Raw genomic sequence first — 14051 nt, 5'->3', positions numbered from 1 at the left:
CTTTCAAAGGCCTTGGATTAATGTTAAAGTAATTTTCCAGAGAAAGCCATATTTAAGGAAGAAAACATTATTGATTTCCTTTGGGATTCATTTAACAAATTAGATCATCATACATAGAATTTTATTGATCATTCACATGTTTTCCAGGCTATGGCTTGTCTTTCCGAGTACAAACTCATATGTCAGAAATATTCATTTTCACTGTAAACACTTTAAAACATAATATGGAAAATGGCAATTATTTGTAGAAAAATCACCATATGGTGAATAACTGACTTACCATTGGACAATATAGCAATACTTCAAATAAGTGTCAAACTAAAATAGTATGCTATGTACTTCATCTCTGGAGCCTACAGGTTAGCTGACGTTCAATTTTGAACATGATTTGATGTTTCTTGTTCAATTTTGTTTCCTGTGGGCTTTTTTGGCTACCTTAGTAGGAGGCATAGAGATAAATTTATACAGTAGTTATAATTTGAGCTCTGTGTTCACACTATTTTCACTCCTGTTTTTAAGGCATTTTTTCTTAAAAAAACGAATATCCGGTTATAGCTTGCACAGAGAGGCTCTTAGTTGCTATTTGGTTAGTCAATGTATTTCAACAAAAAGACTTTCTCATGCCCAAATGACTGATAAAGCAGCCTCTTCATTAATCCAGTGTTCTATCCACTTAAATACTCATATACAATGGGAATTTGGCCACCATCAAGTTCTCATTTCCATGAATTGTTCACTTAATAAGAACTTGACATGAGATGGGTGATTAGGCTTTCTTGGGTTTCACTTTTGTTCCTTTCTTCTTGTTCACTCTCTTTTCCATTTGTGAAATGCATTCTTGTTTCAAGATCCTTGAGCACACAAGAGAAACTGCTCATTAGCTCTTTATGTCTTTTCAATGGAAACAGCAAGATTTTTGCTGATGTTTTCATTGAGTTTGTTTTCAAAATGTAGAACATGGCAAAATCTTTAAGAAGAAAGAAGAACTTCAGTATTTTTTTTTACAAGCACTGTTGCCATGAATGAATGCCAAACATCCGAAAGAACACATGAAACCAAAAATCTGAAATAAAATCTTTTACTTTATGCCAACTGGTATAACATAATCCTGCATGTTGACAGTGAACCAAATTTGCTCTGTAGGATCCTTTAAAAGTGGAAGGGTCTTCATTGTCCCTATTTTGGTGTGAGAAGTCAGATTTAGTTACTATGATTGCTCCCTTCTCTGCCTAGATCAGGCGTCTCCACCATTGGGCTATTTCAGAATTTGTTTATTAGAGCATATGAACAGAAACTGATAACAACCCAGAGTTGGATTTGACTCACTACGGAATAAGCTGTCAATAAATATTTGTTGGATTGAAATTGCCTTGTGAGGCACTGATGAGAAATCATCAGATATTGATGATGTCTGCTGACCTTTTATCATAGCCACTTTCAAGTCAGACATCAAGCCTACTTTCCATTCGCAGTCTGGAGAACCTATTATCCTTAAAGGCTTTGTTTGCAAAAATACATTATCAGAAAAGCAAAATATGCTGTTAGAAAGATACTGTGTTTACACAGAGCTTAGAAAACTATTTTACCCAGTAGTAAGAAATAAAACCAGTTATGTCTCCTCTTCCCTTATAATGTAAGACACTGCAAATTTCTAGGTCTCAAAAACTATAATAAATGTGCCCCAGGGAAACCATAATGTCTCTAAAATTCACATATGTATTCTCAACAGAAAAATTTGCATTTGATTCATTATGTTGGAACATCCATTCCATGTCTTCTTGAAAAATAAAATTTACATACTGTACCTAGAAGGCTCAAGTACTGAATGTGATTTTAAATTCAGTATATGTTTCAAGGCAAAACACTCACAGTTGGAGTTAGAAATCCTGTTTTACTTGAAGGTTTTAATACAGGTTGAACTGAAAACAGAAATTATAGGATATGTCTTATCAGAATTGGGTTCAATATTACAAAAAACTAATTGCCTTAAAGGCTTCCCACTATCCAATACAAAAATTAATACGGCAGGGCCCTTGTTTATAACACAATATAGGTTTTGACAGCTAATAGCCCTTATTAGTTAAAACCCACTCATCTTCCTTTCCTAAATCACAGTTCATTTCCAACTTAGTACAAATTCTGAAGAATGAAATGAGACATTATTTTTAGGACATTGTTCCAGTGTGGTAGTCATTTAAGAAACTCGTTGTGGGGGCACCTGGGTGGCTCTGTCCATTAAGCATACCACTGTTTGATTCTGGCTCAGGTCATGGCCTGATGGTTTGTAGGCTGGTTGAGCCTGGCGGGGGCTCTGTGCTGGCAGCGTGGAGCCTGCTTGGGATTCTCTCTCTCTCTCTCTCTCTCTCTCTCTCTGTTCTTCCCCTGCTCGCAAATAAGTATTAAAAAAATAAATAAATTAAATTAAATTAAAAACAGAGGTTTGTTGCACAGTTGAATTGGTGGCCGGAACAGGAGCGGAGGGCCGAGAGCTCTGGGCAGCCCCACTTCCCCCCGCAGGCCTAGTTAGTTATCCGCACACCCGGGAGGAGCGGGGCCACGGCAGGCGCGGGTCACCATCACGGTACACCCGGTCAGCGAGGCGGAGCCCGGCAGCCCCGCCTCGCGGCCTCAGCGCTGGGACACTAGGCCCCGCACTACCCGCTGCGGCGCTGGGAGCGGTGGCGGGAGCCTCGCTATGCCGGTTCCTGTGGCGGGAACTACGGGCTTACCTCGAGGGAGAGTTGGGGAACCCGAAAATGGCTCAAGGTAACAAACGGATATGGTCTCATCAACAGGAATGCCACCGAGGAAGATGGATTTGTAGAGCAGACGGCCCCAAAGAACAGCCCCAGGGAAGCACCTTCGCAGGGCAGGACTTGAAGTTGTGGGCGCAGCGGGGGCGGGGCAGCCCATGCTGCGGGTGCAGTTCCAGGGCAAGGCAGGAAACGTGCAGCCGACCGGAAGCGTCACAGACGCCGGCCACCTTGCGGGGGATACGGGCGCCATTACCTGCACCAGTTACCGGCAGAAAGATGAGAGGAGCGAGAGTGGGAAAGTGAGGGACTGGAGGCCAGACCCGACAGCACCGCCCTACCCCTTGAGCGCCAGCCCAGCGCTCGGGCCCTCCAGTGCGGGGAGAAGTGATGCGCGGTGCGGACAGCAGGGCGCAGCCGAGCCAGGTGGAATCGGCCCCCCGAGGCCCTAGACCACGGTTCTGCAGGGGCCCTGCTGACCGAAGAGCCTAGGGACAAAGGCAGTGAACGCGACAAGCAATGTCAAGGCGACGAGACCAAGGAGAGGAGATAGCACGGACTTGAACAGCCACCTCCTCATCAGTACCAACACCTCTTCACTTACCGCACCCGAGGCCCAGAACACCCCAAACCGCAAGAAGGCAAAAAGACAAAAGCAGCCTCCACTGGAGAAAATTCCTCGGCTCCAGATGCTAAGCAAGGTGGGGCTGAAGTTTTTACGTTGTTTCGAGTCTGGGCAAGTTGCGATTGTTTTCTTTTTCTTTTTTTCTTTCTCTCTCTCTCTCTTTTTTCTTAAAGAACCACACTTTTAATTTGTAATAAAAATTTACAACTTGATTTTTTTTCCCCAAAATGTCAACCAAGTACAAGCACCTGTTAACAAAGATCTTCAATTAAAAAAGAAAGAGAGAGAAGAACCTCCTACTTTGGAAAGGGGAAACATTTGGACAAAGTCTCAAGTTTCTTACGTGACACAAAGGAGTTACAAGACATAAAATTAGGATAACCTCGAAAGGTTTGTTCCAAATAACAAATTTCATGTCTGTGGAATGTTTTACTTGTCTAAATGTGAGAATCAGGAAGAATGATGTTTTATAATAAAGGGTAATAGATATTAACTGGTAATATTCCCTAGATACTGGAATGAATTTCTCCATTGTACCCAGAAAGTCAGAATTTGTTTATTGATATTTTCCTCTTTCTAAGTGTTTCACTTTTAATTATTTCTTGATCCTTCACTGCCTGATATCACAGTGGAGGAAATAATAAACTCAAAAAGGCGGGCTTTGTTTATGAGTGACCACATGGAATAGGAAAAAGGACATAAAACCAGTAGATCTAAGGTCTAGTCTTAATTCCTTTTCTTATTCTTAATATAGTGTGGAACAAGTCGTGTCAACCATTTGGGTCTCAGTTTTCTTTTTACGGATGGGAGGATTGGGAAAAGTAAGCTCCAGTAACCATTCTTGCTTTAAAATTGGATAAATTGTGTTTATCACCATTATTTTTGCACCCAAGAGTCACCAATACATTCCAAATGAAATTAAAACATAGATTTATCCTATGCTTTAAGAAAGACATCATGCTGAGTATTAGTGAAGAGGAAATAAAGGTTGGAATTAAATTTATTGTTTGTCTTCACGACCCAAAGCTTCAAATACTACTGAGGTTATCTGCGTGACCCATCTGAGCGATGGGAACACAGCCTTCCTGTTAGCCAGTGGAAAAGGACTTCTGTCAACCCATGCTGCTTGCTCAAGTGTGCTGGCTCTTGCCTAGCTCACTTGTCTCCCCTACTTAATACATCACATTCACTTTCTCATTCCGTTCGTGTTACTGGATTCACTCTTGCCTCACTCTTCTTGGTTGCTACTTGATTTCTAAGTGCTGTTGCCTAAGCATCAACAGTATGAACTCTGCCTGTATCCTACCTAAGTCTTGAGTGTCAGAGGGTAGATAGAACATTGAGATCCTTGGAGACGGGGGTTTAAGTAACTCTAAGGTATTATTATTGATAGGTCATTCAGCTTGGAAAAAAAAAAAAAGATGACTACTTTAGATTTTTGTATGTGTTAGTGACATATTTAGAGTGATTGAAATGACATTTACGTTTGACTAATCCCGAGGATCTGGCCTTAGGGAGTGTTTGGAAAAGAGCATAGTTTGTTTAATTGCAATTTCTCTGCCTGTTATGCTTTCCCGTGTCGCAGCAACTAAGTTTACATTCAGTGGTGGTTGTTGAGCTTAGAAGAAACAAAATGTTTGAGGCTTCGCGGTATGCACGTGACTGTGAACATCAGGCTGCCAAAGCAGCTACAGCATCGTATGCAGACCCTGACTTGTGTAGGAAGAACTGCCAGACAAAAAGAGAATTATTTAAAGTCTCAGGGTTTCTCTCTTTAGTTCTTCTTTGCCTCAAGGGAAAGAAGCGGATGTAAAGACATCTGGAAAGCTTTCATAAAGTGAGATTTTACTTATCTACCTCTGGGTAGATAGGTTTAATTTCCAAACTCTTTAACTGTAAGGGGAATACATTTGCTCATCACTCTATGGAGTATTGCAGGAGAGAGAGAGGGCAAGACCTATTACAAATAACAGCCCAGTGCGGCTGAATCTTCCACATGTTGAAATTGAAGATTTTTTCAACTGGAGAATGCAAGGGCACCTAAGAGACTTATTTACGTAGTAGTGGTGATTAAACCTAAGCCCTCTGGTCCATTCTGTAGTGTGAATTGGAGACCAATTTTGGTTTTTCCATCTGGATCTCTTTGTTGTGATAGATCGTTGACACGACTTTAATACAAGGAAAGAATATGGTTTTTTTTAATGTTTATTTTTTATTTTTGAGAGATAGAGACAGATAGAGCATGAGTGGGGGAGGAGCAGAGAAAGAGGGAGGCACAGAATCAGAAGCGGGCTCTAGGCTCTGAGCTGTCAGCACAGAGCCTGACTCTGGGCTCGAAAGCACAAACCGTGAGATCGTGACCTGAGCCAAAGTTGGCAGCTTAACCAACAAAGCCACCCAGACGCCCCAAGAATATGTTTTTAAAAAAACGCAACAACAACAAAAAAGACTGAAATGGGATCAGCAATTGGGACATTGGAATAAGGGTCCCTCTTCTTTTTTAGCTTTTCACCCCTTTGTTGCATCTGAAGATTTTACTTTTGTGCTGACATGGGAATTTGTGCTTGGTTTTGTGTGTCTTTTCTTTGATTGATGGTCTCAAGCTTTAGTGTGTTTGCAACTGAATTACAGCTTTATTTATAGAGATTTGTGTGCTGAGAATATTGGACTACATTAGATTCTCAAAACACTGATGTAAGAGAGAAAGAGCAGAAAGTGTGAGAACAAATTTCTTTGATAAACAGACATGACTGTCACTAAGCAGTTTCAAAGAGAAGGAAGAGGCTTTAGTTGTTGAGTCCCACACCTTGCATGTTGGCTCCTACTGTTCAGAGGAGGAGTGGCTGACAATAACTGGAGAAAGCTTAGAAATGTATGCATGGGAGGGGTTGCCTGGGTGGCTCAGTCGGTTAAGTGTCCGACTTCGGCTCAGGTCGTGATCTCACAGTTTGTGAGTTCGAGGCCCACGTCAGACTCTGTGCTGACAGCTCAGAGCCTGGAGCCTGCTTCACTTTCTGTATCTCCCTCTCTCTCTGCCCCTCCCCCGCCCTCTCTCACTCTCAAAAATAAATAAACATAAAAAAGAGAAATGTGTGCATGGGATTTTAGATAGTTTTTAAAGCATGTTAAAAGATAAGTTATTTAAGAAGAACACAGGTTGCAAAACAATCTGAATATGAATTTTAATGTAGTGCAAATGATCTGGAAATTGTAGTCTGTTATAAACTTTTCTGAAAATATTTATCTGAAACTAATTCCCCAACTTCCATTCTGATATAGGTTTTGGTCATTCTACTCAGAATTACTGTTATTGGTTCTCTAATTACATGTAAATAATAAAAGGAAGGTGCAAAACTGCAAAACCTTACAGCTTGAGTGTCTAAAATGTTCTAGGTTGTTCTAATGGGAAGGATATGGAGTGCCATAAACAAGCATTTATTGGCTTGGTCTCTGTGCTTTTGATCGAATTCCTTATTTTCTTTAGGAAGACTTTGTGTCTTTCTGCTTGTTAGTTTTCTTTTGTTACTGGGGTTTTGGTTGTGGAGAAGGAGGGAAAATTTAAAAAGATTAAATTAAATTTAAATTTAAAAGTTTACTCTGTAGGACATCAAGTTTTGAAGAAGCCATATCATTTAGGAGTTTCTTGATGGGTTGTCCTCAAGAATTCTTGAATTTAGAGATCCACTTCAGGTTAACTCCACTATTCTAAAAGTGGTTTGCATTCATTTGTTTCATTTCTTTTGATTTTAATTTTCTGTGGTATGTATACACTTCGCATAGTTAACAATTCATGGTTCCTTTACTATTTACACGGACTGCAGTACATAGGAGTCTATGTTCTCATGGTGGAACTATTTCCAGATGGCCTATAAATTGTCATTTGCCATAATGGTATTTTTTTTTCTAATATGAGGCTAGCAAGAGCCTAAAAGTAGATGGAAATACACAACACGTAAGTCTTTAGGCACTCGTACTTTGGGTAGCTATCTCATCCTGCTTCCTCAAAGATGATTCACAGACTTATCTAGGAGGGATGGTAGAAAAGCAAAAAATAGAAATAGTAATCTTTGAGAAGAAAAAAGATAAAGGTTGTCTAACATATAGAGGTTCTTGCAATTTCTCCATGGCATGCCAGTAGAAAAAAATGGAAGAGGGGCCATTGGGTGGTTCAGTTGGTTAAGTGTCTGACCTCAGATCAGGTCATGATCTCACGGTTCATGAGTTGTGCTGACAGCTCAGAGCCTGGAACCTGCTTCAGATTCTTTGTCTCCTTCTCTCTCTCTGCCTCTCCCTGATCACATTCTGTCTCTCTCTCAAAAATAAATCAACATTAAAAAATTTTTTAAAAATGGAAAAAAGAACATCTAGAAGAAAAAGAAAATACATACAAGACCTCTTATTTGGCCTCTACAGGTGGCTTTTGTCTCCAAACTCCTTAATTATAACAAGAATTATCTAAGTTAATCTACGTTCAACATTGATGGTGGAGAAAAGGCCATTCACTTCTAGTTTTAGATGTATAAAACCATTTACTTACTTTTTTCTCGTCTTTCCTTAAACCTAAATATAATTTTGACTTTCATATGTAATTTTTTGTTTCATTATAAAAAAGAGCACATAATGTATATGAAATGAGTTGCTCTTCATTTTAACTGGTGCTGTCACATTATTTTACGTTTTTTAGTTAACACATCAATGATATATGTTTTGGTTTTTTATTACATAGAAATTACAAATTACTTTTTAAATGATGTGCTCATAATGTAGCCTAGACTGTTCTGTGGCATGTCAAAATTCATCTAAATAAAGTTTAAAAGTTGAAAAGAATACTTGTTATAAGGCATTTGCAACCAGTTATGAAGACTTTGAGAATGTTGTCTCATAGAGACACATGTGTGGTGACAATACTAGAGGTGACAGAGAATAACATATATCTAGTCATTTAAAGGAGGTAGTCCCATTGATTCTAGATAGGTCTTTTCTCTGTTAAATTGTTTTCCCCTTCATAATAAATTTTGTAGATTATATTGCTATTTTTATTTATTTTCATAGATGACAGTATGGCCACACATCTCACTTAGAATGTCCATGCTTATGAAAGTATATATTACTACATTTTGAAGAGGAGTGAGCTCTGTTTTTCAAGGTAATCTTTTGGACTGTTCTCCCTGCAACAATCAATTTATACCGCCAGGGGTCAGCCTTCATGAACAGATGTCCATATATATCACTCAGGTGTCCAGTTTCAGGACGGTGTTACGATTTGATTTCATGCAATGCTTTTTCACTTGGGGATAGAAGAATCTCTTTGGATACTTACATGGTAATATACAGCTTCTTGCAGTTTGAGTTTTCTAGCTGCACTCTTGACAGGACATTTCTCAAGGGATTTCAGTATATAGCTTAACTGTTCTTTTCCCTTAGCTGTCTCTTTTCTCTTCTGTCTGATGTGGATTCAGAGCCTTCATCTAAAATTTAATATGCAGGGGCAGGAGGATGGCGGACCACAGCAGAATCATAGGTCAGGGTCTTCCCAAAACCTTTATGAATGGGACTGAAGATGACAGTTGCTCACAGAATGCCTGCGTTTGGGGTGTGACATGTGGGAGCCATACATGTGGGAGCCATATATGAGAGTGACATAACTATAATGCCTTATCTAACTGCCAGTTTCTCTTTTTCTTCTTGTTTCCTCTGCTTCTGGGAGATAGCGAGGTCCTTTTTGCCCACTACACTGTAAGGTCTTAGCCAGGGGCTGTATGTGTGTGTGTTTTTTTTTTTTTCCTAGTACTTATCATAATGTTTCACATGTAGTTGACACTGATGGTGCTTTTTGAGCTGTTCTGAACGGAACTCAGTAAATACTGATATACCAGAATGACCTACTGTATGGCTATTTTTATTGGTAAAGAAATATTAAACATCATTGGAAATACCCACATAGTGATACCCCAGAATATAATGATCTATTGTTCTTTTTCTTTATGCAAAAGGAGAAGGCACATGGTTTATAAGTAATTGGGACAAGTTGGAGCTTTTATCAAACTAATAATTGTTCTGAGTGGAGAAAAAATTTTAGACAGAACTCAAAGAAATATTGCATGTTCTTCCCTGAGGAGGGCATTTCCATTAGCTGGGAGACAACATTATTTATTTCTCATAATAAATGTCTTTTCTATTTGTTCTGTATCATGTTAAGTTTAACACCATACCGGACCATATTAGAAAGTTAATTTAAAACAACTGAATCTGGCTTTCAGAATTGGGAAGGAATTTATTGTTCATCTAGCACGCATCATTGTGCTTCACAGAACACTTTTCACTTTTAAGCAGAATGAATACCAAAGTTTGTAAACAAGGGTGATGGCGTTAGTTACTATACTCAACTATGTAATGTGTGTGTGTGTGTGTGTGTATGTGTGTGTGATACTATACTAAATTACATGCTTGTTAGACTATGATCAAAGATTAGGTTCAACTTGTGACCACTGGGAGTCACTGTATAGCTATCACAGCTGAGGAGGACCCCCAGAAGCCACACCAGTTTGCTGGGCAACTGGGGAGATAACACACTCTTCTCTTTGCCCCAACCACTGGCATTTATCCATTTGCCAACTGATAGTCATTAAGTGCCCACAGAGAGGCGGGTGCTGTATTAAATTAGGCAATGCAGTGAGAACAAGTTGCCTGGGTGGCTAGCCATGTCTCTCCCCTGCTACTCCCGCCCCCAAGCAAAGCTCTTTAAATCTCCTTCATGATTTATCCATTTTATTTATTATTATTTATACTTATTTATGAGATGTTGTCGTTCCTACCAGAGATCCTTGAGAGAGAAGTCAACATTTTTATTCTGTAATTGTTTATCACATTAACTGGCAGGCAGTAGATCCTTATTACCTGTTTGTTGGGTAACTGGATGCGATGCCAGTAATTTTTCTTGTCCTTTTGATATTGCTGTTATTTCCTCTCGACTGCACTACTACCTGCGTATTGCCATCTATTCTGCATCACGCCTTGTTCATTATCTTCTAACGCTATTGAAGTAATGAAATGGCTATAGACGAACAATTGTTTTTCACGGTCAATTATTCTTCCTCCTTCATTCTGCTGTAACAGATTATAGATTTTTATTTTTTAAATGTTTATTTATTTTTGAGAGAGCGCAAGTGGGGGAGGGGCCAAGAGAGGGGGACAGAGGATCCGAGAGGATTCCCATCGACAGCCGTAAGCCCCATGTACGGGGAACTCATGAAAGGCAAGATTATGACCTGTGCCTAAGTCCGATGCTCAACCGACTGAGCCACACAGGTGCCCCTGCTCTGACAGTTTAGAAGTCTTGTTTATATCACATCAAAAATAAATGACATCACTTATCAATGGCAGCATTAATTATCTCATTTTGGAATTGGGAATTAGAATTGAACCATGCATAGGAAAAGTTGTGTAGTGTTGGAAAACAACATTAGTTGCTAGAAAGAGCTCTAAATTCACAAGGGGGAAATCTGCATTTTAGTTTCAGAATTTTCACCAAGGAATAATTTCAATATTGAGGACCATACTAATTCTCACCACCTCCCTTTCTTCATTTATAAAATCCATTCAACCTCTATTAAATGCCACATGGGGACCTGGCAATGTACTAGGTGTTGGGGGAGGGGGTACAAAGATGAATTAAGCAGATGCTAGTGCTGTGAAAGGATGACACTACAGTTGTGAGTGGCAACTAGAAGTGACACATAAAACAAATTGAACTTTAAAGGAAGCACTTAAGTGCCAAATAAGTGGAAGAGACCATGGGAGTTTAGATATGTGAGTAATTTCATGTAGATTACATCTGTCGTAATTGGCTTCAGAAAATTGGATTTTGCCTTTCGTTTTGAAATATCAAGACATTCCATCCCCTGAAATGAAAAGCAGAGGATGTGTTGGGAAGAGATGTTCAGCTATGTCTTGGCAACAATGAGGAAGATTTATGTCTGAAAAGGCAAAGATGTGTAGGGGAAAGTGGGAAGAACTATTAAAGATGTAGTGAGTCCATTTTGTGAATACTTTGAATATATATGTAATCATGGGTTTGTGGACCATAGTGGATCACGCTTAAAGTTGGGTCTTGAAAGGCACACCTCATTTTATATCCGACTCGTCTTGTTAGAACAACCGGATGTTCTCTGTAGGTATGACACCGGGAGTTACCATCGCCAGTCGTTTTTTCCTGACACGGGTTCTTATTAATCACACAAGTCGAAATATTACCAGAGAGTCTTGACTCTTGCGGAAACGTTGGCATTTCATCCACAAAAGTGTTCCCTTGGCAGATGGCTACGGCCAGGACATATGAGGCCTGAAGTTGTTCCAGTGTTGGGGCAGCTGATTTGTTACACAGAGAGCACAGAGCTCCAGGTTACATCAAGGATTTTCAGTCTTCCCCATGGCTTCCGTTTGTGAAAAATATTCTGTAGGAAAACTTTCTGCCAGACCAGGAGCCACAAATGCTGAGCTTGTGTGATAAAACACTGAGACCCTTGAGGATAAATTAGAGGGAGGAAAAGTCGCTTCCTGAATTAATTAAATTACATTTGCATCTTTAAATATTTTAATCATCGGGTAACTAGAAATGTGTGCTTAGAGTATTGCTAATAATGCAATTCTTTTCTTATTCAGTTCACTCTTTTCTTACCTTGTCTCCTTCTGCTGTGTTTCAGAACTGCCAGTTTAGGGGAACAATCCTTTATTCCCATAATTGAGAACCAACCTTTATTCCCATAACTGCATAAAGACTTCTGTTCCTGTTAATGCCAATAGATTTTTTTTAGTCCCATTAAGGAAAATGGATCTTTATTTTCATGAATGTTGTAGAATGAGATGACTGGAACCTCACAGGTAATAAAGACCAGACAAGCTGATTAAATGAAGAAAACCATAAAGAAACAATTGATTTATGGTAATGATTTTTTTGTTTGTCCAAAAAAATCTCCCTAATTAATTTTTCTCTCATGGGAGTAATAGTGAAGGCACTTATAGAAAATATATATATGTGTCTTATTTCAAGCTATGAATTTTTTTTATAGGATTCCCTCATATACACTGAACTCTCACCTATAACCCACATTATTAAAGCTACCAAAAAAAAAAAAAAAGACCAACCACATTTTTAAACTCATAACTGAAGGAGGTAAATAGAGTACCTGGTACAAAAACATCTTACTTCACATTCTAAGGACCGGATGTAATTCTATGTCTATCCCAGGCTTGCACCATAACTGGGGAGAAAAGTCTCAACAGAAATGTACCATTTAACTCAGTAGATATTTCTATAGACTTTAGAAATGTAAAATTGATCCCTAAATAATTGCAAGAAAATTGGTTTTCAAAACTTAAAATGATCACGTAAGTGTACCCCAAATAGTTTCTTATCAAAAAAATTGCAGGGATCTTTTTTGGTAGTTAACCTCTTAAATATTGCAAGCAATCTTCTAGATCTCTTAAAATTGGTCAAATATGCAATTTCCTTCTAGTTGAGATTCATAAAGGAAAGAGACACCTAAAGCCTTTCTTCAAAATGATACCAGGGGCATTGTTATTGGTGAGCTTGACCTAAATATTGAGCTAGGATGAGAGAGTGGGTCGGCAAGCCATCAAAACAATTCAATTAAAATTAAATCATTTGTTTTGTCATAAAGATGGATATTTTTAACTACACACATTCGATTTTTATAGGAATTTCTACTTTAACTTTTACTTTATTTTGAATGGTAAGAGGCTGAGTCTCTGTAAATACAACTATAAAACTCAGTACCAAAAGAAAGCCAAATGTACAAATGAAATAAACCCATGAAATTACTGGACTAAATTTTTACAAATGATGTGAGAAATACCTAAGGTATTTTGATTTCTGTTCCTTCAAAGTCACTTTTTGAACATAGATTAGGATTTGTATTTGTGTTATGAATTTGGCTGTTCCCAATCCCCATCTCTCACCCTGATTGAGTGGTAAATCTTATTACCTGAAAAGAAAAAAAAACTGAACGAACAAAACAGTAGTGAATACAAATGGAGCTCCTATACTACCACTTGGTCGTGCAGCAGAAGAAAACCTATTTTACAAATAAATGACCATTTATCCACAAATATTCCTTAGATACACAAACAATGGTAATTTCCAGGTCATATCTCTGTGAGGATAAAGGAATTTTTTAAACGACATTTTTCCATAGAGTAGTGAAAAACCAGAGTGAGAATACTTAGGAGAAGGAAAAAGAAACAGGGAAATTAGAAGGGACCTTAGAAATTATGTAATAACTGGTATATTTCTCTCAACAAATAGGTGGAAAAATCGAGCCACAGAAAGAGATCAACACAGGTTTTTTGACTTTTTTTCTTTTAACTTCTTAATTATAGACAACATTTTTAACATACATGAAAGTAAACTGAATAGCCTAGGACTCTGTTGACCGATCAGGTCATCACATTACAGCACTCTAGGCTAGAGACACACCTTGAAATAATCATACTTGCATATAATGAGTTAAATCAAATATATTTAAATTTTTTTAATGTATATTTTATTTTTGAGAGAGAGAGACAGAGCACGAGTGGGGGAGGGGCAGAGAGAGAGGGAGACACAGGATTCGAAGCAGGCTCCGGGCTCTGAGCTGTCAGCATAGAGCCTGACG

The 14051-nt window shown here is 38.7% G+C and overlaps 1 long non-coding RNA gene across 5 annotated transcripts in view; it reads left to right on the top strand.

Moving 5' to 3' along the window:
* Nucleotides 1-3106: 3106 nt before the first annotated feature.
* LOC122242042 overlaps nucleotides 3107-14051 on the top strand; it is a 129480-nt gene continuing 118535 nt past the window's right edge. For 4 of the 5 annotated variants that reach the window (XR_006222189.1, XR_006222188.1, XR_006222190.1 and 1 more), the window contains exons 1-2: nucleotides 3107-3454; nucleotides 3618-3768. This is a non-coding gene — a long non-coding RNA (uncharacterized LOC122242042). Of the gene's footprint in view, nucleotides 3455-3617; nucleotides 3769-8430; nucleotides 8525-14051 lie in introns of all 5 variants that reach the window. The other variant, XR_006222187.1, reaches the window with a different exon arrangement.

The sequence above is a fragment of the Panthera tigris genome, chromosome C2 (assembly GCF_018350195.1).
Source record: "Panthera tigris isolate Pti1 chromosome C2, P.tigris_Pti1_mat1.1, whole genome shotgun sequence".
Classification (NCBI taxonomy): domain Eukaryota; kingdom Metazoa; phylum Chordata; class Mammalia; order Carnivora; family Felidae; genus Panthera; species Panthera tigris.
The sequence above is the reverse complement of the archived record's forward strand: the minus strand, read 5'-3'. Positions and strand labels throughout refer to the sequence as shown.